The 26,501-nt window shown below is 38.3% G+C and overlaps 1 protein-coding gene across 10 annotated transcripts in view; it reads left to right on the forward strand.

Annotated features, from left to right (window-relative positions):
* FUT8 (fucosyltransferase 8) overlaps window positions 1-26,501 on the forward strand; it is a 342,855-nt gene that overhangs the window by 21,932 nt on the left and 294,422 nt on the right. Inside the window, exon 1 of one of the 10 annotated variants that reach the window (XM_030319338.2) lies at window positions 5,917-6,045. The exons of 7 other annotated variants lie outside the window; for them this stretch is intronic. The gene's annotated coding sequence lies outside the window, so the exon portion shown is untranslated. Of the gene's footprint in view, window positions 1-5,916; window positions 6,046-7,162; window positions 7,244-26,501 lie in introns of those variants that run through there. 2 more of the 10 variants (XM_030319339.2, XM_030319337.1) reach the window with 2 other exon arrangements.

Here is a 26,501-nt window from a genome sequence, read left to right on the forward strand (position 1 = left end):
CTTTTCGTGCTGCCATAATATGGTAGATGTGTGGAAATGGGAGGAGCAGGTACTGGCTATACAGTTGTATAGGCTACACTAGAATTATACATGCTGGAAAAACACAGGTCAGTGGTCTGAATTAAAAAGGAGAACAGGATCTATGATAATGTAAAAAAAAAATTGATTTAGCTATGAATAAACACCATTTGATAGATCTGCAATATATGGAATGTTTATTAAGTGTCGGGCATTGTGCTGAGTGCTTTTTACATGTTGAGTCATTTATTCCTCACAACTCTATGAGCTAGAGATTATTATCCTCTTTTACAGATGGAAAATCTGAGCTCAGGGAGTTTAAGTAACTTGTCCAAGAACATATTGCTAGTAAGTAAACTACATTTGTTTTAACTTCAGCATTTTTAACTACCAGGGTAATATACTGACTGTCTCATTGCTTCTCTGTCTTCAGTTGGAAACTATGGTCATGTTTTCAAAAAAAAATTTTTTTTAATGTTTATTATTTTTGAGGCGGGGGGGAGGAGCAGAGAGAGAGAGGGAAGGAGACACAGAATCTGAGGCAGGCTCCAGGCTCTGAGCTGTCAGCACAGAGCCTGATGCCGGGGCTTGAACTCACAAACTGTGAGATCATGACCTGAGTCAAAGTCAGATGCTTAACCAACTGAGCCAGGTATCCCAAGAAACTATGGTCATTTTTGATGAAACAATTATTAGTTATTCCCCCCCCCCCCCCAGTTCTGCCTTAACAAAGCTATGTGAACTTGATGAATCTTGTAGTGTATCTGGGTCTTAATCTCTTCATCTGTAAAAAGACTGGGTTGTATTACATTAATTTCCCCCCTTGTTAGTGCGGTAATGTTTTATTTTTAAAGGCAAGAGTACGAGCTATGATATGAAAACAATTTTAATTCATCTAATATTTTTGAGTGTTTGAGTCATATCTGTGTTATGAACTGTGATGAAATTAAAGATATACACGATGTAATTTCTGCTTATGGTGTTACAGAGCAACAAAGAGAATTATTATTTTGCAGAATTAGAAGTCCAGAGAAGAGTAGCCTTCAGGAGTGATACAACCTGCAGCTCAAACATATCTTCAAGGGTTTTCCTCTTTGCCATCTTCAGTGTGTTGACTTCATTTTAAGGTTAATTCCTCTTGTGTTTGTTAGATTGCTGCCAGTGGCAATCTCTATTATGCGCTGACTCATTGTACCTGGTAAGCGAGAATCCTCTCCTCTAAGCAGGGAGTAAAAATCCTTTCCTTCAGTCTGATTGGGCCAGTACACCCCAGGGCTATAATGGTTTTCAGGTATATTAGGATATACCTGAATTAGAATTAGAATTAGAATTAGAATTAGAATTAGAATTGCCTAAAACCTAGTATAACCTAGATTCCAGGTCATGCTGCAGTAAAAAACAACCCCAAATCTCAGTGGTTTAAACAATAAAGGTATATTTTTTTACTCATGTATCCATCCTGACCTGATGAGGATGGAAGGTAGGGTGTTCCCATTGTCCCCTTTTAGGCATGTAGGCTGACACAGGCTCTATCATCTTCAATAATACTTGTTTTGAGACTGGGGAAGAGTAAACATTGTAAGAACTTATACTTGCAATTAAATTCTATAGCTGGAAGTGATACATACCACTTCTAACTACAACCCTCTATAGACTAGTGACTATAACTAGTCACATGGTTCAGCTCAACTGCAAGGGTAGAGTTGAGCAGTAGGGATGTATGTGTGAAAATGTAATCTTTTTATATGCAAGGAAAGAGGGTAAGCAAGTCTCTACCATACTAGGGAATTAATTTATTGATTGACAGGCTAATTCAATTGCCCTTGTATAGCTAGAGGTTGGATGGTTACCTAAAAAACAAACAAACACAACAAAAAACGAACTCTATTAATGAGGAAGGAATAGGAGTGGATGTGAATAATTAAATTATATGATGCTTTATCTCAATGAAGAAGACAGAGATTTCAGCCATGGAGGAAAGTCATAGAAAGAGATAGTTTCATTAGTCTTTAAATCAATCACTTCATTTACTCTTCTGATTGGAAAGATTGGATCTTCTCTTTAATGAGTGGGTGTAGACTGAATTTCTATTTAGGGAGTTGGTTCACAGTGACTTTGAAATGTTTACTGGATTTCAAAGTATAGACTGTTTTTCCATATCTCGTTTTGGTTGCTGGCAGTGGTGTGTCAAGCTGGCTAGATTTATAGTTTTAAAACAGGCAAAGAACCAAAATTTCTCTAGACCACCCCCTTTATTTTACAGATAAGAAAACTAAGGGCCAAATGGGTTAAATGATTATCTCAAGGTCTACATTTTTGCATGTAATAAAGTGTTGCCTTTTGAATGATCTGCAAAATGGAATCCTCTAAGTAGATATATCTAGAGCAGTACTTAGAAAATAAGGACAGGGGCGCCTGGGTGGCGCAGTCGGTTAAGCATCCGACTTCAGCCAGGTCACGATCTCGCGGTCCGTGAGTTCGAGCCCCGCGTCAGGCTCTGGGCTGATGGCTCAGAGCCTGGAGCCTGTTTCCGATTCTGTGTCTCCCTCTCTCTCTGCCCCTCCCCCGTTCATGCTCTGTCTCTCTCTGTCCCCCCAAAAAAATAAATAAACGTTGAAAAAAAAATTTAGAAAATAAGGACAATTAAAGATTATGAAGACAGTTTCCATGACTGACATTCAGTTGTTTCACATTGGTCGAGATGGAAACATTTCTAAACGATCTGGTAAGTAGCTAATGCTGAGAACCTCTTTAACTCTTCTCTGTGACCTCATAGATTCCATTATAATAACAGGATCTACTTCAAGGGTTGATTTGAGAATTAAATGATGGAGGCAAGAGTTTATCATGGTACCTGACACTCAACAATATTACACTTCGGCTATTATTTTTATTATAGTCATTAATAAAATGGTAGTAGTAAACTTGAAACTAGTTCCTGCATGAATGTTCACAACTTTGGAAATGTGATAATATTCAAGTTCATTAACTTTGATCTAGCTAATCTCTCAATAAAATGGCCACTCCTGTATTCACTTTAACTTTCATTTTCATCTTTTTCATTGTCTAATGGTTGACAACTTCTTGCCCCACCCGCAAGACCCCACAGCTCTGGTTGATGACTAAGAATTTGACGCAGGCTGCGTAAAAGAATGTAACATACCGACAAGGTTCTATTAGTTCTTGGGATAATATGACATAAAGAATGTTCTGCACATTCTCTTGCTGAGCAGAACTTATCTGTTAAGTTTTCAGATAAGCAAAGATGGGTCTAAAAGCTAGTTTGTGAAGGAAGGTTGGAGGAAGTGGTGGAACACTTGTACTTGCTTAAGCAAATATCAGAAACTAGGAGTGACGAGAAGCAGAGGCAGGCAGCTGGGGTAAGAAGAGAGAGTGAGGGGCCCGAAGAGCAGCAGTGGGTGGTGGGGGACGGGCAACTGGAGCTTGTGGAGAAAACATCCTTTGATAGAGATGTCTTCTGGTGGCTAGTAATGTTTAGAACCTTCTGGAGATACTTGCTCTCTCAGAAACTTAACCTAGCAAGAGAAAGGCAGAGTTTTAGTAATATTCCTCTCTGGAGAGAGTAAAAGAAATGTATTTTTTAAAAGCTGGAACTGTTGGGAATTTTTTTTTGGAAATTCATCATTGGCTTGGAACTCAGTGGGTAAAGGTTTGTTCCAAAAGTCAGTTGTATAACTGATACTTCAGTTCTGAGGTGGCAGTTCAATCCTGGGCACGTCCTGGAAAGGGCTTTGTTAACAGTGTTTTGTCACAGGGTGAGAAGCACATTGCCTCATCACAACACAATCAGAGCTGCTAGATAGCTAGTTTCTGAGTATATTCTAGAGACACCCAAGTTATTTGGCCTTTTAATATGTAATATACTATCCTACCAAAGTGCACTAAATCTTGGACAAACATTCCTAGGAAACTTTTTATTTTTTTATTTTTTTCAGCGTTTATTTATTTTTGGGACAGAGAGAGACAGAGCATGAACGGGGGAGGGGCAGAGAGAGAGGGAGACACAGAATCGGAAACAGGCTCCAGGCTCTGAGCCATCAGCCCAGAGCCTGACGCGGGGCTCGAACTCACGGACCGCGAGATGGTGACCTGGCTGAAGTTGGACGCTTAACCGACTGCGCCACCCAGGCGCCCCAAGGAAACTTTTTATTAAAAAAAATTTTTTTTTAATGTTTTTATTTATTTTTGAGACAGAGAGACAGAGCATGAGCAGAGGAGGGGCAGAGAGAGAGAGAGAGACACACACAGAATCCAAAGCAGGCTCCAGGCTCTGAGCTGTCAGCACAGAGCCTGACGCGGGGCTCGAACTCATAGACTGTGAGATCATGACCTGAGCTGAAGGCTGACACTTAACCGACTGAGCCACCCAGGCACCCCTAGGAAATTGTTTTTTTTTTTTTTTTTTTTTTTTTTTTTTAAGCAAAAGCAGGTAGAGAAGGTAAGTAATTTTTTTTTTAATTTTTAAAAGATTTTATTTTATCTTGTAAGTTTATTTATTTTTTGAGAGGAAGAGAGAAGGGCAGAGAGAGAGAGAATCCCAAGCAGGCTCTGTGCTGTGAATGTGGACTCTGAGGTGGGGCTTGAAACTCACAAACAGTGAAATCATAACCTGAGCCAAAATCCGGAGTTGGATGCTTAACAACTGAGCCACCCAGGTGCCCCAAAAGATTTTATTTTTAAGTAATCCCTGCACCCAAGGTGGGGCTCAAACTCACAACCCTGAGATCAAGGGTTACATGCTCCACTGACTGAGCCAGCCGGGTGCCCTGAGAAGATATGTATTTTAATTCCTACGTTTTTGGAAAGGAAAAATGAAGGCCAGATAAAAAACTGGATGTCTTGAGGCAAATGTAAAATAAAGCTTTGAAGTTGGAGATCTTAAAGCATTATATAAGGTAAGCTTTAAAGTTAAACATGCTTGGTAAAATATTTTTAAACATGCTGTTTAAACTAAGAAGTAAATATCCATCTCACCTCTGACTTCTAAAAAGTATCTAGAGTATGACTTATAAGACTTCAGCCTTTACCTCATCTTACTTTGGCATAAACCTAAAATTTCTGTTCATTTCCAACTACCAAAGCTTGTGGCCCTCCAAGCAGAATTCCGTTCTATTTGTAAGCTTGGTACAGAAACCTTTTTAGTGGAGGACAGCAACCATGCATTCAGTAAAAAATTGTTGAATATGGATATACAAGCTCTCTGAACTGGAACATAATTCTGATTACGCTAGTATATTGTTTTTGTGTGACTTTAGATAGGTCACTCTACTTTTCCCTTAGTTTTCTCTTCTTACAGGGAGATAACAGCCATAAAAACGACTGTAAACTACTTTGCTGAGAGCTTTTTCGTTAAAGGACTGACAATAAATATCAGAGTCACAAGGTCCAGCAAACCCAAGAAGCTGAGCTTATTGAGGGCAGGGAACTTTTTTTTTCTTCTTTGGAAATCAGTAGTTATCTTATTTGTTTTTTCTGTAATACAGTTCCTGGCCTATAAAAAGGTCTCAATAAACACTGTAAATTTATGAATGTTATTAGGCAGATTGCAGTCTTGGCAGACCAGTGCCTTGTAAATCTCTTTTCTGTGATCTTTTTCATACTCAGCATCTAAAACGCCGCTGCTATTTGTTCTGGGATAAGTACCTAAGCAAGGCACTTAAAAACACCCAAGTCTAGAGAAATAATTTTTCTGTCCTCAGGGCACCATCTCGCTTTCCACGGTACCGCGCTCTAGGCTTGGGATCTGGGTCCGGAGGCTACAGGGAAGAGTTGGGAACGGGAAGCTCATTCTCCGGCCGTCTGATTGGTCGGCTCGCACTCCACTCACATGGCTCGCGTCTTTGATTGGACCTCGTGGCACCCCCTCCCTCGGCCCGCGACTACTTTGTGTGCCGGGGCTGCGCGCTTAGGTCCTCCGGCTCAGCTCACCGTCTGGGCCGGTCTGACCTAGCTCTTCGGCCCACTGCTCTGCATCGCGGGCGCCAGGAATTTCCCGAGTGCGTGCGGGTAGGAAGCATCCTAGGGAACCCCTCCTCCCCAAAGTTCTCTTTCCCGTTTTGAATAAACTTCCGCTTCAAAGGGGCTGTCGCAGCCGCGGGTCGGGAGAGAGGCTAGGCATCAAACTCAGGCCCTTGTGGGAGGTCTTTCTGTCGGGGCAGATGTAGAAACAGTTCTCACAAGATAAAACAGGGCTCCGCTAATTGCATGTGGGTGCGATGCCATTCTGTGGTCACGCCGCTAGCTGCAGCCGAACGGCCAGACCTGGGCTGCAGGGGCTGAGCAGCAGCGATCACCTCTAAAAAGTAGCAAGGAGCCTGCTTCAGTACTAGTGCTCCTTAGGGCCGCGGGCTGCACTGGCATGGGCCAGTCCTTCCCCCGGCTATCGAGAATATGGCATTCCCGGGAGATGGCGCTCCCGGGAGTGGGGAGTTCGGCTCGACTCGCCCCCAGCAGTCTCCGGCCTGCAGGCAGTAGAGGGCGGCCTGTGCTCGTGTAGGAGCCGGCGCCCTAGCGCAGTTGTTGCCCTGTTGGAAGTCTCCCGGTCCCTCTGTGGCCCGCGGCTCCCTGGCAGCGGATGCTGCAGCTACGCTATCCACGGCTCAGCTAAAAGGGGGCGGAAAGAAACCGTGGCACATGCCAGGGTCGCCGTAGGTGGCAGCCGCCGGCGCATGCGCGCCCTCTCCCAGAAGCCTGTAACGCTGAGGGGCGCGCGCCCCCACCCGCGCGCGCACGCTTGCGCTAGCCAAGGCTTCCCCGCCTGCGCTCGTTGTCAGAGCCGCTCCGGCGCGTGCGCGCGTTATCTCCGGCAGACCCCAGTAGCCAGGTTCCCTAAGCTCCAGGCCCCCGCCCCACATCGCCCCCTCCCAGCCCCACTCAACCCGTCCCCTTCTTCTCCTCGCGGAATGGGGCCGGCGCTGCTCGGGGTCGCGCGCCCGGGACCCGGCTCGCGCTCGGTCTCGCGCTGTCAGCGACTGCCCCGCTCGCGCCGCCTCGCGCTCTCGCTCAGTCAGTGGCGCCGAAGGCTCCGTTAAGCGGCGGCGGCGGTTCCTGTTTCCGTTTCTTCGTCTCCCTTCAGTCGGGAGTAGCATCCTCCACCCAGCCACCCCTCCCACTCCCCAACGGGGCAGCTGCAGCTGAGGGCTGTGGCGGCGGCGGTGGCGGCGGCAACTGGGGACGGCGGAGACCGCCTCTGCTCCCGCCTCGGGTAAGGGGGCGTTGGGAGCCGGGCCCCGCGCGCCTCGGGGTCTGGGGCTGGGCTAGCGCGGGATCCGAGGAGGCTCTGGGGATGTGACTGGGGCTGTCGCCGCTCTTTTCCCCCAGGCGTTCCCCGGGCCTGTTGCTGCAACTGCTGCTTACCCAGCGGCTCCCGGAAAAGTGGGGAGTAAGCCCCCGGGACGCTCCGGCGCGGCCCGGGGGCGCGAGCTGAGGGTGAGGGGCGCCTGCCTCCGCGGGTGTCCTCGGCGTCGCGCATCCTTGCTTCGGGCAGGGGCCGAAGCCGTGGAGAGGAGAAGGGATGATGGGGGCGGGGGTGGGAGGTGTCCCTCTTCTCTCCTCTCCACCTACCTGCCCTTTTGCCAGCAACTCGTTCCCTGTAGTCACGGACTGTGGGGAGGAGGATGCTTGTACGTTTCCGGCTTTCGTGAGGGGTTCTCTGGTCAGAAATCGGGGAGTGGACCCGTACAAAGATCCGCTCCCGGCGAGGGGCCAATGCCGGGGCAGTTAAAGGCGTGAGTGCCACTGCATCCCCCAATTGATGTGGAAATGATGAGCTGGCGGCTTTTGAGTATCTAAACTTATTTGGGAAGGTTAAATGAGCCCTTATTTATTAAAGAAGATTTGTCCTGCAAGAGTGAGTGGGTTGTCGGGTGCAGCACCTGTTCTTTTACTGTGGGGATTGCAATCTTCAGCCATACAGAACGTCAGAGACGCAGTGTAAGTTAAATGGCAGTGACTTGGTTAGGGTTTATCCCTGGTGAGCTCTTAGCGTTTTGCCGTATATTATTAGACTTTTGATTGAGGCCTTGGAGAAAGGCACGAAGAGGTGTTTTCTTCTATCCATGTTTGAATTAATTTACAGTTGACTTAAGCCAACTCAAGAAGGCGAACCTAGGAAATTCAGAATCTCCAGTAATAACCCCAAACTTCAAGGTAACGCAGAACAAATTTCAACAAAAGTTTTCTGTCAGTTTAGAATTAAGCTCATCAGGGGTAACTGACCGAACTTTAACTTGGCTGTCTTTAGAAACTGTAGGCAAGGTTTCATTGCAGTTTTTTTTTTTTTTCTTGTTACTCCTGGGGTTAAGTGTATATTTATTTTCTTGATTAAATTTAAATGTCATGTTTTTGACGCATAATTCTTTTAAAGGGTGCATTATATAGAAAACATTTTAGGAGAGAAATTAAACATAACAGTGCTGTACTGAAATAATAGAGTAAGTTGTATTCTCCCTTCTCTGAAATAACCTAAAAAAAACCCCTAAACGTATGCTAAATGATAAGGTCTTGTACATTGCTAACCTTATGAGATATACCATGAAATGTGTATAGAAAGTCTTAATTGCTCCATATGAAAATACAGTATTAGGGTAGTAAGGATAAGGTGGGCATTCAAACATTTGAATTTGTTATTTTACAGTTTAGTATGTAGAAATGTAGGGAGTTAAAAATGAATAGGCTGTAAGGAACATAGAAGATGGTTGGAGACCTGGATTTTCCTTTTGCTGCTTTTATAAATTGAGAATTGTACTTGAAGAGCTGAACAGCTGGAATGAAACTTGCATGGATTGCAGAAACATGCAAAAATGTATCTTTGATTCAAGTAGTGAGTTAACATGAGTATATTGTGGTTTATTAGGATAGTGATTCAAAATAATTCCCATAAAATATAGCACTATATATATTGTTTAGGATGTTCTTAAAGAGTCACTTGAAGTTATTTTCCTACAGGTCAGTTCTTTTTGAGATGTATGGAATTAAAAAAATAATTCTGATTACATTATACAGTGTTTGATTTCAGTTTTAATTAGTTATTTTAAGGTACTGGAATTTTCTTAAAAGAGGTGAATTTTGAAATTTGCTAGTGGTTTGGAAAAACTTGTGTTGTTGTTTATTTTTTTAAGTACAGTTATATTAGTAGGTTGGTCTGGAGGGGGAGCTAGTGCCAAAGCAAAGAAAGCATAGCTTAATATGTGTTTGAACTTTTAAAATGCCCAAACCCTGATTTTTATGACCTGAAGGAACATAAATTTTTAATTAAAAGAGTAAAGGAATTGATATGGGCATATATCTGTATATAGTTATTTGTGGAATATATATGTATATTATATATACATTAATATGTATACATGTATTATATATATATATACATGTATTATATATATAGTATTACAAATTAAATCTTTTCATGATCTGAAAAGATATATATATATACATTTGAAAAGATATATATATATACATCTGAAAAGATATATATATATAATATATGTATTATATATAATGTATATAATATATATACATGTATTATATATATAGTATTACAAATTAAATCTTTTCATGATCTGAAATAATGGAAAGTAGATGCTTCAGGTTTATTGAATTTCTCATTTAAAATCTCAGAAAATATGCCCCATAATGTAGAATGTGTGATAGTAAGTTTCTTAGTCTTCTTGTGCATTGCATCAGAGGGGAAATATATCTTAATCCTTTGTGCAAGTTGTATGTTCATAAATTTTTTCTTTATAATATCTATAGTCCTAAAATTTCAGAAATCAAGTAGAGTCTTATATAGACGAATATATTGACTGGGTAATTAGTAAGCTAAATATTTATTAAGAGTAGAGATAATTTCATTAAGAAATGGACCCTTCAGACATCTGGAAAGCAGGATCCCAAGGTCACCTCTTAACCTCTGTCTTCTGTAATATAGCGCAGTGAGTCCAGTGGCTTTACCAAATTGAACTTGTGCCTTTGACTATAAAGCAATTATTTTTTGGTTTATGGTGCTTTATTTAGATGTCACAACTGTAATAAGTTAGATATGTTATTTTACTTCTCATAGTACACATACTCATATTCAAGGCTAGAAATTGATAATGTATGTATTAAAATCATTAGGATATTTTTTTTTTCTGGAAATAGTGGCTGGGCTGTTTGTTCTCCATTGTTTTCCATTATGTAAATTGAATCTCAATGCTGATAAAATAAAAAAAATAGATTCTTTGAAAGGAATGGCCATACCTGTGAGATGTATAGTAGTGAGATATTTACCACTTTGAAGGGGTTTATGCTATAAATTAAACAATGTTTTATAAGACATGCCAGACTATTTTTATGTTTTTTTTTTCCAGTTCTTAAGTGGTTATTTTTGATTTACTATAAACTGCATTACTAAATCTCCTGGTTTAATTAAATGGTAAATCCACACATTTCATATTATAGAACACTTATCAAAGAGTTTCCATTTTACAATCATAAGAATAAATATAAAAAATGTAATTTTTTAAAACTTAAAAATAAAGCACAACTAAGATTGTAAACAATTCTGAAACTACAAGTATTAATATTAATACATGTGTCAGTACTGGTTCTGTTGGTACTCTTCAGATGAGATACTAACTTCCAGGCTTCTACAGTCAGTGGTATAGTAGGTGTAGCCTTTAAAGGACCAGTACAAGATTTCCTTTGGTTCCCTTCTTAATGAGTCTGTAGTTTATATTTCTGTACCATAAAGTATATAGTTTCTTTTTCGCAGTTTGAGTTGTTATTAAATTGTAGTTTGCTATAATAAGACAAACAGGCCTAAAAGTAAAAGATATTTACAATTGATTTTTAAAAAACCATTTTAAAATTCCCAACAGAAGACTATTGTATGGGGATGAGTATGCATTTAAGATACATTTTTTAAGGTATTAGGCTCCTCTCAACCTTCCTTTCTCTCTATATTCTACTCTGCAGTCTATATCCCCTCTTACTCAACCTCCCTCCATATCCCACAATTTTCTCTTTGAAATGATTAGGGATCAGACCAATAAAACGAATGATATCACTCACTTGGCATAGGGTTATTCTTCTTTGATTAAATAAATGACTTTATATCAATATCTACAATATTCTAAACATGTAACTCATATAAACTTTACTTTCTATTAAAAAAAAATTTTAATGTTTATTTTTGAGAGAGACAGAGAGTGAGTGGGGGAGGACAGAGAGAGAGGGAGACACAATATCCAAAGTAGGTTTCAGGCTCTGAGCTGTCAGCAGAGCCAGACGCAGGGCTTGAACCTAGAAACCATGAGATCATGACCTGAGCCAAAGTCGGATGCTTAACTTGACTGAGCCACCCAGGCACCCAATGTACATTTTACTGTTAATGGGAGAACACATAGGGCCCATGAGATCATGCTATGTATTTCAGTATAAGTTACTCATATTTGTTACAGAAAGTAGAGCTATATGGTTAATTTCATTTAAGTTTTTATTTTTGAAATTCATTTTTTAAAAATGTTTATTTTTGTGAGGCAGCCAGAGAGCATGAGAGAGCGTGAGTGGGGGAGGGGCAGAGACTGCCTTTCAACCCACTCAACCATCCAGGTACCTCTCACTTAAGTTTTCTTTTAAAAAGACTTTAATTACCAAAACCCAATACCTCACTCATCGGCTACTTTTAAAAAATATCTTTTTCTCAGGGGCGCCTGGGTGGCGCAGTCGGTTAAGCGTCCGACTTCAGCCAGGTCACGATCTCGCGGTCCGTGAGTTCGAGCCCCGCGTCAGGCTTTGGGCTGATGGCTCAGAGCCTGGAGCCTGTTTCCGATTCTGTGTCTCCCTCTCTCTCTGCCCCTCCCCCATTCATGCTCTGTCTCTCTCTGTCCCAAAAATAAATAAACATTGAAAAAAAAAATTAAAAAATATCTTTTTCTGGGGCTCCTGGGTTGCTCAGTCAGTTAAGTGGCCGACTTTGGCTTAGGTCATGATCTCATCGTTCCTGAATTTGAGCCCCGCATCGGGTTCTGCACTGACTGTGGAGCAGTCTGCTTGGGATTCTCTCTCTCTCTTTCTCAAAATAAGTAAGTAAACTTAAAAAAATATATATCTTTTTGTGATAGTTTGTTTTTGTTTTTTTTTTTTTTTTTGGTGGTCAGAAAATGACATGTGAAGAGGAAATATGTCTCAGGTTTTTAAAAAAATTGACAAATTTTACCAATATAAGGCTAGTGCTGATGTGGTTCAAACTTGTCTTTGCTATTACTCTCTTTTCTTTTATATTGGTTCTATAGTATAGCCTCCTCATTGAAGCACTGAAATAAAGCTTGAAAATCACTATTGAAATGCCTCCTATGTTTTTTGTATCTTGGAACTGGGTTTTTCAAATGTATCTTAGCAGTGGGATAAACTGAATAAATATGACTCAACATACTTATTTTATGATCAGACTTAGCATTTTTACTTGTCACAGTCTTGATGACTGGTTAATGTAAATAAAGTTCACAGTATAAAATAAATAATAAAATGCTAATATCAATTGTAGATGTAAATGGGAAATTAAACTGATGTTTATTTTATAGAATCTGAGTTATGAGAAATATTACATGATATGAACTTTAAATGTAACTTTCTGATTATAAATGAATAAAAGTAACATAAAAACGGGAGAGTCTTCTGTTTGATTTACTACAAACATAACAACTAAAATGAACCTGTTTTATGTTTGTATAAATTTTTTTATTCAATTGACTGTTAATGAACCATGAATGAGTTTTAAATTTTTAATAATTTTGTGGCTGGTTATTTATATTATAATATCCCTTAAATGAGATATGAAATTCCATTAATACCTGGAGCCAAAATAATTTGCCTGTGGTAAAAAAGGTATTTACAAACCATCAAACTATAAAAGCATAGCAATGTTATTAAATGACTAAGTCATCACTCCATAAGCTAGTTTTAAAAATCATGTGTATAATTTTTAAAATATAATTGATCATAATATCGTGATTGGTAAAATATAATTGATCAAAATATAATTTGTAGCTTCTATATTATACATTGTTTCAGATTTTAGCTATGTTTGGGGCAGTCAGTGAAGGGAGGGAGATTGAGAGAGTCAGAGGATCTTATTGGTTGATGAGCCTGCTTTGTTTGGAGGTGAGGGGGATTTCTTCAGTTTTTCTTTCTCCCTCCATTTCCTTCTTTTCTCTGTCATCCTTCCTCTCCCAGTAGTGGGAGGGAGTTGACCATCCTTATAAGATTTTTTTTTTCTTATAGAGTTCATACAAAGAACATTTCCTGATAAAACATTAGCTTTTATGTTACAATAGATTTATTATAATGATTTCATTTCCTTTGAGGCAATAGGCAAGAGACTTAGAACTTTAGTTGGGGCAGGGTTTAATATGATTTATTAAAAATGATTTTGTAACTCCATATAAAAAGGGATATGGGGTTGTTGGTTCATTGTTAAGGGTGCTGTATCAGTCACATTATTGTTCTGCTTAATATTTAATATATCATAAACCCCTCTTCCAGTTTCCTAGAATGTATTTTCATGTCTCCTCTGTTGTCTTCATCTGTGGAGTATCTGTTTACAAGGAATTGGTTTTTAGAATATCTCTTCAACTTCTTTGTGTGCCCTCGTTGCAGTAATAAAAATGTAAAAAAAAAAAAAATATTGTGTCCTTTGAAGAGGACTAACAAACTAAAATGAACAGCAGCGTTCTCCATTCATGGGAGTACTGTTAGCAAGTTTAAGCCAGTTACTGTGAAAAGGTCACAGGGAGAAAGTGTGTTTCATAATTCGGGCCCCAATCATTTGGATCTGATTGATTAAGTTTCTCTAACACATGGGATTGTACCTGAAAGAGATATATATTCAGTTGAGATTGTGTTACATTTTTCATGTCTTGAGTTCTTTGAATAACTACTTAATTCATTCAGTTACCAAATGTCAAAAGATTGTAATTTTGAGAAACCTACTCTTTAAAATTAAGAGCTTAAGCTAGGGTAAATATTTTGCTTTCTTTTTATAAGTTGCAGATTTTTCTTTCTCTTTTAGGAAGTTTGGTGAAACTCTAGGGCTTAGGAAGGTGGTAATTGAAATTCTTGAGGCCAAAAAGTCTTTCCTTAGCCTTAGTAAACTGAACCCCAGCAGAATGGGAAATGTAGGTTTACTAAGTAATTTTGACTGTTTCCTCTGACATAATTACAGATATCTAGGTCTCCGTTAATTAAAAGTCTGTTTATTTTTAAGGTTCAAACAGTGGTACTTCTCATAGGTGTAAAGCATTAACTGTTATGAGAGAGATACAACTTATTTTTAATTTGTAAGTAAAGAATAGGCTGTCAGTGCTGAATAAGCTGAGGAAATGTATGCCTAATTAGGATGCACAAATAATAAACTAAAGAAACTTGCTAATATACAATTAAAAACGGCTCCTCTAAATAAAAAGACTATTAGTGTTTACATTATAATGGCCCAAAGATGTCATGAAAATGAAATCACTAAAGAATTCTGTTTTGGAGCAATTTGTCAGACCAGATAACAGTCTGTTATCCTTTAAACTGTCTGCAGAGGCTTATTTACATCAGTGCTGGTCCTACCTAAAGGGAAATAATGATCAATAACCAAAGTGTTTTCACGGGAATTTTATGCACGTTTCCTATGTGTATATTTGTGCACTTCTTGTTACTTTGTCTCCATGGAAAATGTAAGGTTGGAAAATAAGGTACCCAGGTTTTGGAAATTCTGAAGGGAAAAGGATCTGAAGTTTGGAAAAAAGCTGTTCTTTTTGGTGTGTTTTACTGATACTTTTGATAGTGATAATTTCCTGAGACTTGTATGGACTTAAAGCCAAATCTGAGTTCTTTAACTTATTTTTTGAATAGCTTTATTGAAATATAAATTATGTCTCATAAAATTCACAGTTTCAGTTTTAATAAATTTATACAGTTGTATAACAATTACCACAATTTAATTTTAGAATGCTTTCATCTGCCAGAAAACTTCCCCGTGCCCACTTTCCCGATTCCTGCTCCTATCCCGCAGCCATAGGCAGCCACTGATCTGCTCTTGTTTCTATAGTTTTGCCACTTCTAGAAATTTGATGTTAATGGAATCATACACTATGTAGTCTTTTGTGTCTGGCTCCTTTCTTTTAATATAATCCTGTTTAGTCATTTGAATGAATGGTTAAAGTAGAAAAGCTTTGAACTTGAAATCAGGAGACTTGGATATGAGTGTTGGCTTTGCCACCAAATGTGTAAACTTGGGTAAGCCACCTGTTGTCTCTGGGCCTCTGCTGCTTTTTCCATAAAATCAAATTATTTTGATTTTCTTCTATTCCAGTTTTTACAGCTGGGTAGACATTCACTGACCTTTTCCTAGAATGTACCTTAACTCTTCTCCTTAAATATAGTCATTTTATTTTATTTTATTTTATTTTATTTTATTTTATTTTATTTTATTTTATTTTATTTTTTCAATCAGAAATGAAGCTTATGGTCTAATATATGTGAGTCAACAATGGAGGAATTTGGGACTGTCTTGAAGAAACAAGACAGCTGATTAAACTTTTTCTTGAGCATTTCTTAGTTCAGGTGTATAACTTTGAGAATAGGGACAATGATAAATGCTGAGTTAATAATAAATATCTTTGAAGAGAATAAAGGTAAAGTTGAATAATCCTCAGAAGTAGAGCTTTAAAGTGGATTGAAGCTTATGAATGTAAGAAAAAGACTATGCTTTAAATTAATGTTTTTGTTTTGAGAGTAGAATGTGGTGTGGAGAGATTTTAGTTAAGTTTAAGATGACTTAGGCTCAAGGCAGCTGTGTGAGATTAGACTGTTTTTTTTAAGAACCAATGGAAATGTATAGCTACCATTGGGAAGACTGTCCTAGGGCTCATGAACAGGCAAAGCTGACAGGTAATATTCAGGTGACAAACTAAGGAAAAAATACACATATAGGGAATTAAAATTAGTGCTGCATGTGTGTAAATGTATATGTTTGTAACAGGAGTAGACAACTGACTGAGTAGGCTAGCATCAGGTATATGCCAGAGGGGTAATGGACATTTTCACTATAGTATGCAAAAAGATAGGGCATTGAATAACAACTAGCTAAATTTAAAAATGAGAGTGCTATAACTACTTTGAATATTGAATAATTTGACTCTTAGAAACCATCAGAGCTGCTTATATTATCTATAATAGTAGGAACTGTGGCTATAAAATGATCGCATTTTTATTTTTACCCAAGTTACTAGAATGTATGAGTGGTAACCCACGGAGCAGACAGTGTGGAGGAGGGGAATATAGTCATAAATATATTTTAGTGATGGTGTCATTATAGCAGCATAAAATTTCTTGCATGTTTTATTTTTTAATTTTTTTTAACGTTTATTTATTTTTGAGACAGAGAGACAGATTATGAATGGGGGAGGGTCAGAGAGAGAGGGAGACACAGAATCTGAAACAGGCTCCTGGCTCTGAGCTGTCAGCACAGAGCCCCACGCGGGGCTCGAACTCACAGACTGTGAGATCATGACCCGAGCTGAAGTCGGACTCTCAACTGACTGAGCCACCCAGGCGCCCCTTGTTGCATGTTTTATAGTCATATTTTTTGTTCATAAGTGGTATTTCTAATTTAGATAAACCACCTTATGATAACCAGAAATATCCCCAATGTGAAACCTATATTTAATAAATGAAGATTTGTCACTTTGACAATAATATATAGATTATGTTAAGACTTTAAAGGAGTTCTAAAAGTTGAATCCCATAGCTTTTTATGCAATGGCAGCATTCTAGGAGTAAGTATGAGAGCTTTATTTTTTTTCTTAAAAGTTTTTTAAAAAAATGTTTATTTATTTTGAGAGAGAGAGAGAGAGAGAGAGAGAGAGAGAGAGAATGCATGCACATGAGCAGCGGAGGGGCAGAGAGAGGGAGAGAGAGAAAGAATCCCAAGCAAGCTTGTGCTGCCAGCACAGAGTTGGATATGGGGCTCAAACTATAAGATCATGACCTGAGCCAAAGCAAGAGTCCCACACTTAACTGACTGAACCACCCAGGTGCCCCAAGTATGAGAGCTTTCTAAAGTGACTATTTTATGGCAACCATATTCTTTTAAATATATGCCATACCATATTTATTTTTAAATGTTTCACAGAATTTGTAATATGTATAAAGTATCTGAATATGAGTTATGTAATTGGAAAATTTTGGGGGTAAAGGAAAAGAGACACTTATTTCTATAACTTTTGGAGCTTCAAAATATTAAAGGTCATATTTTCCCAGGAAATTTTATTGTTTTAAATATTTTTGTTTTTTAAAAGTTTATTTATTTTGAGAGAGAGAGAGAGAAAACTGCAAGCAGGCTCCTTGTGGTCAGTGTGCAGAGCCCCACGGGGGGCTTGAACTCATGAAACCCTGAGATCATAACCTGAGCTGAAATCCAGAGTGGGGTGCTTAACTGACTGCTACCCAGGCGCCCTGGGAATTTTTACTATTATTATTTTTTATTTATTTTATTTTATTTTTTTTCAACGTTTATTTATTTTTGGGACAGAGAGAGACAGAGCATGAATGGGGGAGGGGCAGAGAGAGAGGGAGACACAGAACCGGAAACAGGCTCCAGGCTCTGAGCCATCAGCCCAGAGCCCGACGCGGGGCTCGAACTCATGGACCGCGAGATCGTGACCTGGCTGAAGTCGGACGCTTAACCGACTGCGCCACCCAGGCGCCCCACTATTATTATTTTTTAATTAAAAAATTTTTTAAAAATGTTTTACTTATGAGAGAGAGAGAGAGAGAGAGAGAGAAAACGAGTGGGGGAGGGGCAGAGAGAGAGGGACACAGAATTGGAAGCAGGCTCCAGGCTCTGAGTTGACAGCACAGAGCCGGACGCAGGGCTTGAACTCACAAACTGTGAGATCATGACCTGAGCCAAAGTTGGAGGCTTTACTGACTGAGCCATCCAGGTGCCCAGGAATTTTTATTTTTAATCATAGTAATAAATGAGCAGCTGTCAAAAGATAAAGCCAGTTTTAAGTTTAGATTCCTGTTCTCTGTATATCACATACTTGATTTTAAGAAAATAGACTACTTAAGGATTTCTTAAATAATCAAATACTGCTTGGATATTTAAGCAAAGCATCAGAGCAAGACTAGAAAACATTGAAGCAATAAAAATGATTAATTTCAAAGTTTTGTAACATAGTAAAGAAAAAAATGCAGTAATATACAATGGAAAAGAAGATGTAGAGAAAGAACATCATTACCTCACATCAGACATAGTAGGCTGTCTTTACAATGAATATCAGTCAAATCAAATAGGCTACAGAATTTGTGCCCTTCTACTAGGCAGGTGGAAATGAGATGAACAATTAATTATAGGGTGTGCACCAGAATACCCACTTACATTGTTTGGCAAGTCTTTTCTAATTGACTTCCTACAGGGGCTTTTTCAGACCTTTTCCTACTCTCTTTCTAGCCCCTGATTCTAGCCTGCTCTAAGACTTTGTAGGTTGTTTTCAATTAACTGTTTTTTTTTTTTTTTTTTTGAAAAGAGTAGCAAGATTAAGGCCATCAAACAATCTTCGTGAGCTTTGCTTTTCTTTATCTCTAAATTGTTTAATTTCTCTTCTTCTCTACCATTTAGTGTTAGGGATGTGTCTTTAGACTTTCATGACTACTTCTTTTATCCCTTCTATTGGAATATATGGGTTCATTAGTTAACTCTTTTATTATTTTTATTTGAATCTCCCCTAACATCTTCAATGGCCTAAAAAAAAAATCGACCCAAAAAACATCTTTTCTTATTTTTTTCTTCTCTTTCCCCCTCCTTTTTTATGTTATCCAACAGCCCAAAAGAAAAACCAACATGTATATTGTTTATATTTTGCTACCTTCTTTTTCACTAAAGCTGTTCTCTCTGTTACTACCAGTGACCTGAATTGCCAAATGGGGACTTTTTTTCAGTTTTAATTCTTGTTTTTTTAATTCTCCAGATTCCTTCTCCCTTCTTATAACTTTGTAGTCCTTCTAGCTCTCCTATATATTGTAGCCACTCTTCTTTTCATTCACAGGGCCAACTTGTTTCCTGAGTATTTGCTTTATGTATTTTTCTACATCTAGCTTCTTTTCCTTGGAATACTACCTGGTCTGTTGGCTTCAGTGAGTACCTCTTTCAGGTGACTCCTGTACTGTAAGTTCCCAAACTCCCAATTTCCAGCTGGAGAGTTCCACCTGTTTGTCATGCCATCAAGCTCAACATACTCAAATTTGAATTTTCTCTCATTTTCTTTCTTCTAAAATGTAGTTTTATTTCTAACTTTCCTTTCTCTATTAAATAGGCCTATTCCTCCATTGCCCAGACTTGAACTCTGAGTCATCTGTGAGTTCCCCATCAGATCCATTCAGTTGTTAAATTGGGAATTCTGTTACTACAGTGTTTCTCTATTTCATCTGCTCTTTTCTGTTTCATTTTTTACTAGAGAAATTTTTACTGCAGAAGTTTCTTATTACCACTAACATATAAATAATTGTAATTTGGTAATTGCTATGATAGAGAGGAGGCAGAGGCAGCAAGCAGTTCTATTAGTGTATGTTAAAGTGGAGAAGGCTGTATTGAAAGGAGGTGACATTTAGGCTTAGTATCAAAGAATAAGTAGGGGCATTCCAGGCAGACAAGCTGAAGAAAGACTTATTAGAAGTTTATTATATGTTGTCAACCTATAAGACTTTTTGCTTTAATCCTTATTGCATGTGTGTATGTTTCCAATGGGCATATGCAATTGCCTTTCTTCAAATACTGATGAACATAAGTGAATGAACGATGTAAAGCCAGAATGATACAAAGTAACATACCTTTATTACCTACCTTTGAATGAGTTGGGGGCACCTGGGTGGCTCAGTCGGTTAAGCGTCTCTTTGGTTGAGACTCAGATCATGATCTCATGGTTCATGGATTTGAACCTGCATTGGGCTCTGTGCTGATGGCATGAAGCCTGCTTGGGATTCTGTCTTCCTCTCTTTCTGTCCCTCCCCTGCTTGTTCCTCTCTCTATCTCTCAAAAATAAAGAAACATTAAAAAAAAAAAAAAAAAGAATGAATAGAGTGGTAAAATGCCAAGTGGTGAAAAGTAAGCACTACCTGGATTGAAGACTTCAAATCTGACTAAACTTTACATTAAAAGCTGTCTGTAAGGTTCCTGGTACTTGGAATGTAAATCTTTAGTGGACGTCTGTTTTCAGTCTACATATAGCTCTATTTTTTATTTCTATCTCTTTACAGCAGGGGTAGGTAATATTTATATATTAACAGCCACCAGTATTGAAAATAAATTAACTGAAGGCCACAGCAGGTAAAGAGATAATTTACTGTTTTTATTCTCTTAGAGAAACAAATTATTTTGTGCTTTTAAAACCCTAGATGGCTCAGTTGGTTGAGGGTCTGACTTCAGTTCAGGTCATGATCTTACAGTTTCTGAGTTCGAGCCTTGCATTGGGCTCACTGCTGTCAGTACAGAGCCTGCTTCAGATCCTCTCTGCCCCTTCCCCACTTGTGCTGTCTCTCTCTCTCTCTCTCTCTCTCTCTCTCTCAAAACAAACAAATGAACGAACAAACAAAACCAAAAAACTTTGGGGCACCTGGTGGCCCAGTTGGTTAAGCATCCGACTTTGGCTCCGGTCATGATCTTGGATTTTTGAGTTCGAGCCCCGCGTTGGGCTCTGTGCTAAAGCTCAGAGCCTCGAGCCTGGTTTGGATTCTTTGTCTCCCTCTCTTTCTGCCCCTCCCCTGCTTGTGGCCTGTCTCTTTCTCTTTCTCAAAAATGAATAAACATTAAAAAAAAAAAAAGAAACCTTAAAAAACATAAAATCGGAAGCATTAAAACCAATAGTTCTAAATTGGCCTAAAAAGGTAACTTACTGTCTTTGTAAGTGGAAAGCAGAGATGGAGCAGTCCAAGAACAAACAGATCCAGGAATTTAAATGATGTCTTCATGGGGCGCCTGGGTGGCGCAGTCGGTTAAAGCGTCCGACTTCAGCCAGGTCACGATCTCGCGGTCCGTGAGTTCGAGCCCCGCGTCAGGCTCTGGGCTGATGGCTCAGAGCCTGGAGCCTGTTTCCGATTCTGTGTCTCCCTCTCTCTCTGCCCCTCCCCTGTTCATGCTCTGTCTCTCTCTGTCCCAAAAATAAATAAAAAAAACGTTGAAAAAAAATTTTTAAATGATGTCTTCAGGATACTCTCCATTTCTTGAGTTTACTTCTTTCTGTATGTTGGTCTTATTTTCTGTTAATGTTAGAAGTCTTTCATGGCAGAGATGCACGGTCCTCAGATCACTGAGAGCTTATGGTGAAGAACTAAGAACTTTGTGAAGGAAGTCCTCTGATGGGGTCCATCCTTGGGCTGATCACTGTGGGGAATTATCATTAGCATTATCATCAGAACCACATAAGATGGGGGAAGGTCAGTTCCCTAAAGGATGGGAGTGCTAGTTAGTAGAGAAATGGGTGGAAGGAATGTGAAGTAGGCAAAAACAATTTATAGTCATTGTAGAGGAGGAAGAAAGAAAGGTAGTAGACAGACAGACATGTGTACATAGGAGAGAGAAATGGGTAAGGAAAGGAAAGGGGACTAGTATCAGTTGAGAATGTGGTAAGCCTTGTTTTAAGCATTTTACATTTTATCTCTCTAGCTGATTAGGGGAAGCTGTATTATCTCCAGAGCATAACCATTTCTAGAACTAATAATTTAAAAATTTTTTTTTTTCAACGTTTATTTATTTTTGGGACAGAGAGAGACAGAGCACGAATGGGGGAGGGGCAGAGAGAGAGGGAGACACAGAACCGGAAACAGGCTCCAGGCTCTGAGCCATCAGCCCAGAGCCCGACGCGGGGCTCGAACTCACGGACCGCGAGATCGTGACCTGGCTGAAGTCGGACGCTTAACCGACTGCGCCACCCAGGCGCCCCTAGAACTAATAATTTTAAAAAACCTTTTCATTCTTTTTTTTTTATTTGACATATTTCCTTTATTTTTTCATGAATTAAATTTTCTTTTAATTTGTAAATTTACATGCAGTAAAATTCATATTTTGTGATATACCATTCTATGTGTTTTGACGAAGGTATAGAATGTGTATCCACCACCACTTGGTAATTAATCAAGACACAGAGTTCCTTTTGCCCCTTTGTAATTAGCCTGTCCCCACCCATCTCCAACCTTGTGGTAAACCCTGATCTGTTCTCCATGGCTGTTGTTTTGCTTTTACCAGAATGTCATGTAAGTAGAATCATAATTGTGTAGACTTTTGGGTCAGCCTCTTTAACTTGGAACATGCCTTTGAAATTCATTCTTGTTGTTGCCTGTATCAGTAATTTATTCTTTTTCATTGCTAAGTGGTAATCCATAGTATGAATGTACCATCGTTTGTTTATTTATCCATCTGTTGAAAAATGTTTGAGTTATTTCTAGTTTTTGGCAACTATGAATAAAACTGTAAACATTTGAGAATTGCTTTTTATATGAACGTAAACTTTCATTTCACTTGGGTAAATACCCAGGAGTCACATGGTAAGTATATGTTTAATTTTGTAGGTAACTCCCAAACTCTTTTCCAAAGTGGCTATACCATTTTGAATTCCCACCAGCAATATATGAGAATTCCACTTGCTGTTCATCCTTGTTAGCACTTGGTATTGGTCAGGTTTTTTGTTTTTGTTTTTGTTGTTACAGGTTTTTTGTGTTGTTTTGATTTCAACTTTTTTAATAGGTGTATATCACTGTGGTTTTAAATTATACTTTCCTGATGGTTAATGATGCTGGGTATTTTTTATGTGCTTTAAAATACCTTTCTTTAAAAAAAAAAATACCTTTCTTTAACATTCTGAGAATACTTATCTGCTTTTTAAAAAATGATTGCAATGATTTTGAAAACAGAACATTAAATGGCCTTGACAAGGCTTTTGGTAAGCATTTATTTGGGTTATAGCTGGTACATTGCACAACCCAGAGGACAGCATTCACATAAAAAAAAAAAAAGGCTCTCTGGAGTTGTGCAATGCAGCAGTGTTGGCTATATATTTACAGCCATTATCTAGAATTATCGGTGATTAAGTTTCATGGAAAATCTGAGTACTATCAAATGATGCCTTTAAAAATCATTTTTCAGTGTTTCTCTGAAATGAAATTTTGTTCAGTAGCAGGTTCTAAAGAAATGCCCTACAGGCAGTATGTCTAATGGATCAGTCTTGGGAGACAGAAAGGCCTATTTCAGATACTCAACTCTGCCATTTACTGCATGAATGACCTTGGGCATCTTATCTAATAGTTTCTTTGAGCCATTTCTTTATCAGCAAAACAGGGTCGATAGTATCTCCCTTTTGTGGCTGTGGTAAGAATTATCAATAACGTATGTAAAATACCTGATACAGATGGACCTCTTCAAGTTACAACTGCTTTCACTTCTATTTCTTACTACTACTTAATACTGATTACCCAAAAGCCATATCCAGCAGAGGCTTTAGGGTACCAGCAAAGTGGAGGAAAAAGAATTTGAAAAAATATTGAAACCACTTAATATTAAAAATTTTTTTTGAAGTAGTATTCTGAAAAAAAATAATTTTATTGGACTAACTTAATCTTAGTTGTATAGTATTTAATACGGTGGGGGTAAAGGATTATACTGTTGTATTTTCTGTACTTGGGGCTTCTAGAGGTCTTAATTTGGTCCTACCACCATCACCACCACAGCCACCTCTATCATGCCTGTGGTAAAGACTCAAATATATCACCTAATGTTTAGGGCCTTAGAAATGCAGTTTCCTTGTTTGAGACAAGAAGATGATATAAATAAATACTAGTTGACATAGTTCTGTAAAGCGAGAATATTTGAAGTTCTAGGGAATTATATTTTAAGATTTTTTTTAAACTTTATAATTTTTTCATGATTATTCTTTAAAAGTTTTTTAAAATTCCGGTTAACATACAGTGTAGCATTAGTTTCAGGTGTACAGTTTAGTGATTCAGTACTTAAATATGACATTCTGTGCTTATCACAAGTGCACTCCTTAATCCCCATCACCCATTTAATCCATCCCCACACCCACCTGCCCTCTTCATGATTATTCTTGTGATTCCATGGTGATTATAGTAAACTCCTTAAAATGGCAAGGAAGGAAAAACAGGGAGATTAGATATACTTCATGAATATAAGGACGAGGTTTACCAAGTAATGGAGTGGGTATGCAGAAGAGTTTAGGCTAAGTTTCTGGACCTGGAAATAACTTAAGTCTTAAGGGAAGAAGAGTGATAGTGTGATTTTATTTGTTTGGTTTTAAAAGATCTCTCTCTACCTTGGTGTTTTCTAAAAAATGTCTCTTTACCTTGGTGTTTTCTATTTGTTAGACATACTTGTTTTATACCTTTGTAAACTGAAGTGGTTTTACCACTTTGAGCCAAATTATTTTGATTCACACTTTTATTTCTCAAATGGACTTTTTTTTAGGTAATCATATGGAGCAGAGTAAGAAATAGTCTAAGAAGGTTCTTTTTTTTTTTTTTTAAGTTCTTATTTTAATTCTAGTTAGTTAACATACTGTGTTATATTAGTTTCAGGAGTACAATATAGTGATTCAACAATTCCATATATTACCCACTGCTCATCACAAGTGTACTCCTTAATCCCCCCTCACCTATTTCACCCATCCCCCCACCCTCCTTCCCTCTGGTAACCATCACTTTGTTTTCTGTAGTTAAGAATCTAAAGGTCTCTCTCTTTTTCCATTTCTTCTTCTCTGTCAGGTAAGTAATAGATCAAAAACATTTCATTTTAGCCATTATGTAGCTTGAGATTAGAGAAGGAAAATTTGCATTCACATCTCCTAGCTTCATCTGCCTTCGTTGCCTTTTACCTACTGTGGCATATTCTTTGTTTTTCTCAAATTAACAAAATGTAGATATTTAGTGGGCACTATCTTCTACTTGCTGAAAGACTAAATTTCCGAGGTTCTCTTGCAGCTAGGTATAACCTTATGAAGAAGTTCTGATCAGTGATATGTAAGTGGAAGTGTGTGATACTTCCAAAATTCTATTTAAAGGGAGAGTTGTACCCTTTTAATCTTTTTCTCTAGCTGCCAACTTAGACCATGAGGACAGGGGCTATATTCCAAGGATGGTGGATTAGAGAGTGGAAGGATACTTTTATGTTGGTGACATGGTAGAACAGACCTGGACTGCCTGTTTTCAGATTATTTTATGTCAGAGAGAAGTAAAGTTGTATTTTTTTAAGCCACAGTGAATGTGGATTTTTCTGTTATGTGTAGTTGAATCTACTCCCCTCCCCCCCCCCACTAGCACCCCCACATTCTAAAGCAGCCTCCTTTCTCTTACTCTGTGGTTGAACTCTTGGTGCCATTCACCTTTCCACTTCTAAATCGCTGAAATCCCTACTCTCAACATTTTCCATAGTATTTGTTCACAGGCACAACACTGTAATTAGAAACTGCTAAGAGTGCTAGTTATGTAGTTTCTGAAATTTTAATAGCTCTGAAGAAACTTTTAAGACAAGACTACAAAAGAATGTATAAATGCAGTTACAAATATTTTATTTCCTAGTGAAAAAGATGATTTCTAAAAAATAATGTATAAATACAAACCTGCCCCCCAGCCTCCTGCCCCAGTCCCCAATGGTGATAGACAGATCGATTTGGTTAATTGGCTACCAGAAATTCTTCCAGTGATTATGTCTACATCACTGATAACCCTCTTGTTATCTGCCTGTTTTGGATCACTCATTGTACCCCTATTCTAATCATAGGGAAGTATAATATGTGGAAGCTTCCATATGGAAGTTACACAGTTATTGGTACAAGGATGGTTATGTGAAATGAACTAGCTGTCTTCTGGGGTTTTTAGAACTGTACCCAGCAGGGAAAGAGATCCTCTCTAGTCTTCAGACCATGAAGATGTGAAAAAATTGGTGTAGGAGAATCATACTAAGCAGAAATAGAGATGGAAGGAAATAATCCAGTTTTTTTCTTTGGAAAATGGACATTGTACCTCATATGGGGTAATTTAGAATCTCTTTTTCTAGTAACTTGATAATTTGCAATTGAGACAGAACTTTAAGTGAGTCTGTGTTGGGAACTTGAATTGGAGGGTCAAATGAAGGGACAGAAGTTTCTTTGAAGCCATATTCCTAAATATAAATAAATATTAATATAAAATATAATTAAAGCATTTAAAGGGTGATAGAAATAATATTCTTTGCTACTTTGAAAAAAGTTCAGTATTGGTTTATTAATTTTAAGAAATGAACCATACTAATATAAGATGTTAATAGGGGAAACTGAATGGGAGGGTGGTATATGGGAACTCTGTACTGTCTTCTGAATTTTCCTTTAAATGTAAAATTTCTAAAAGAAAAAGACTATTATTTATTTATTTATTTATTTATTGTTTAACGTTTA

Source organism: Lynx canadensis, chromosome B3, assembly GCF_007474595.2.
Source record: "Lynx canadensis isolate LIC74 chromosome B3, mLynCan4.pri.v2, whole genome shotgun sequence".
Classification (NCBI taxonomy): Eukaryota; Metazoa; Chordata; class Mammalia; order Carnivora; family Felidae; genus Lynx; species Lynx canadensis.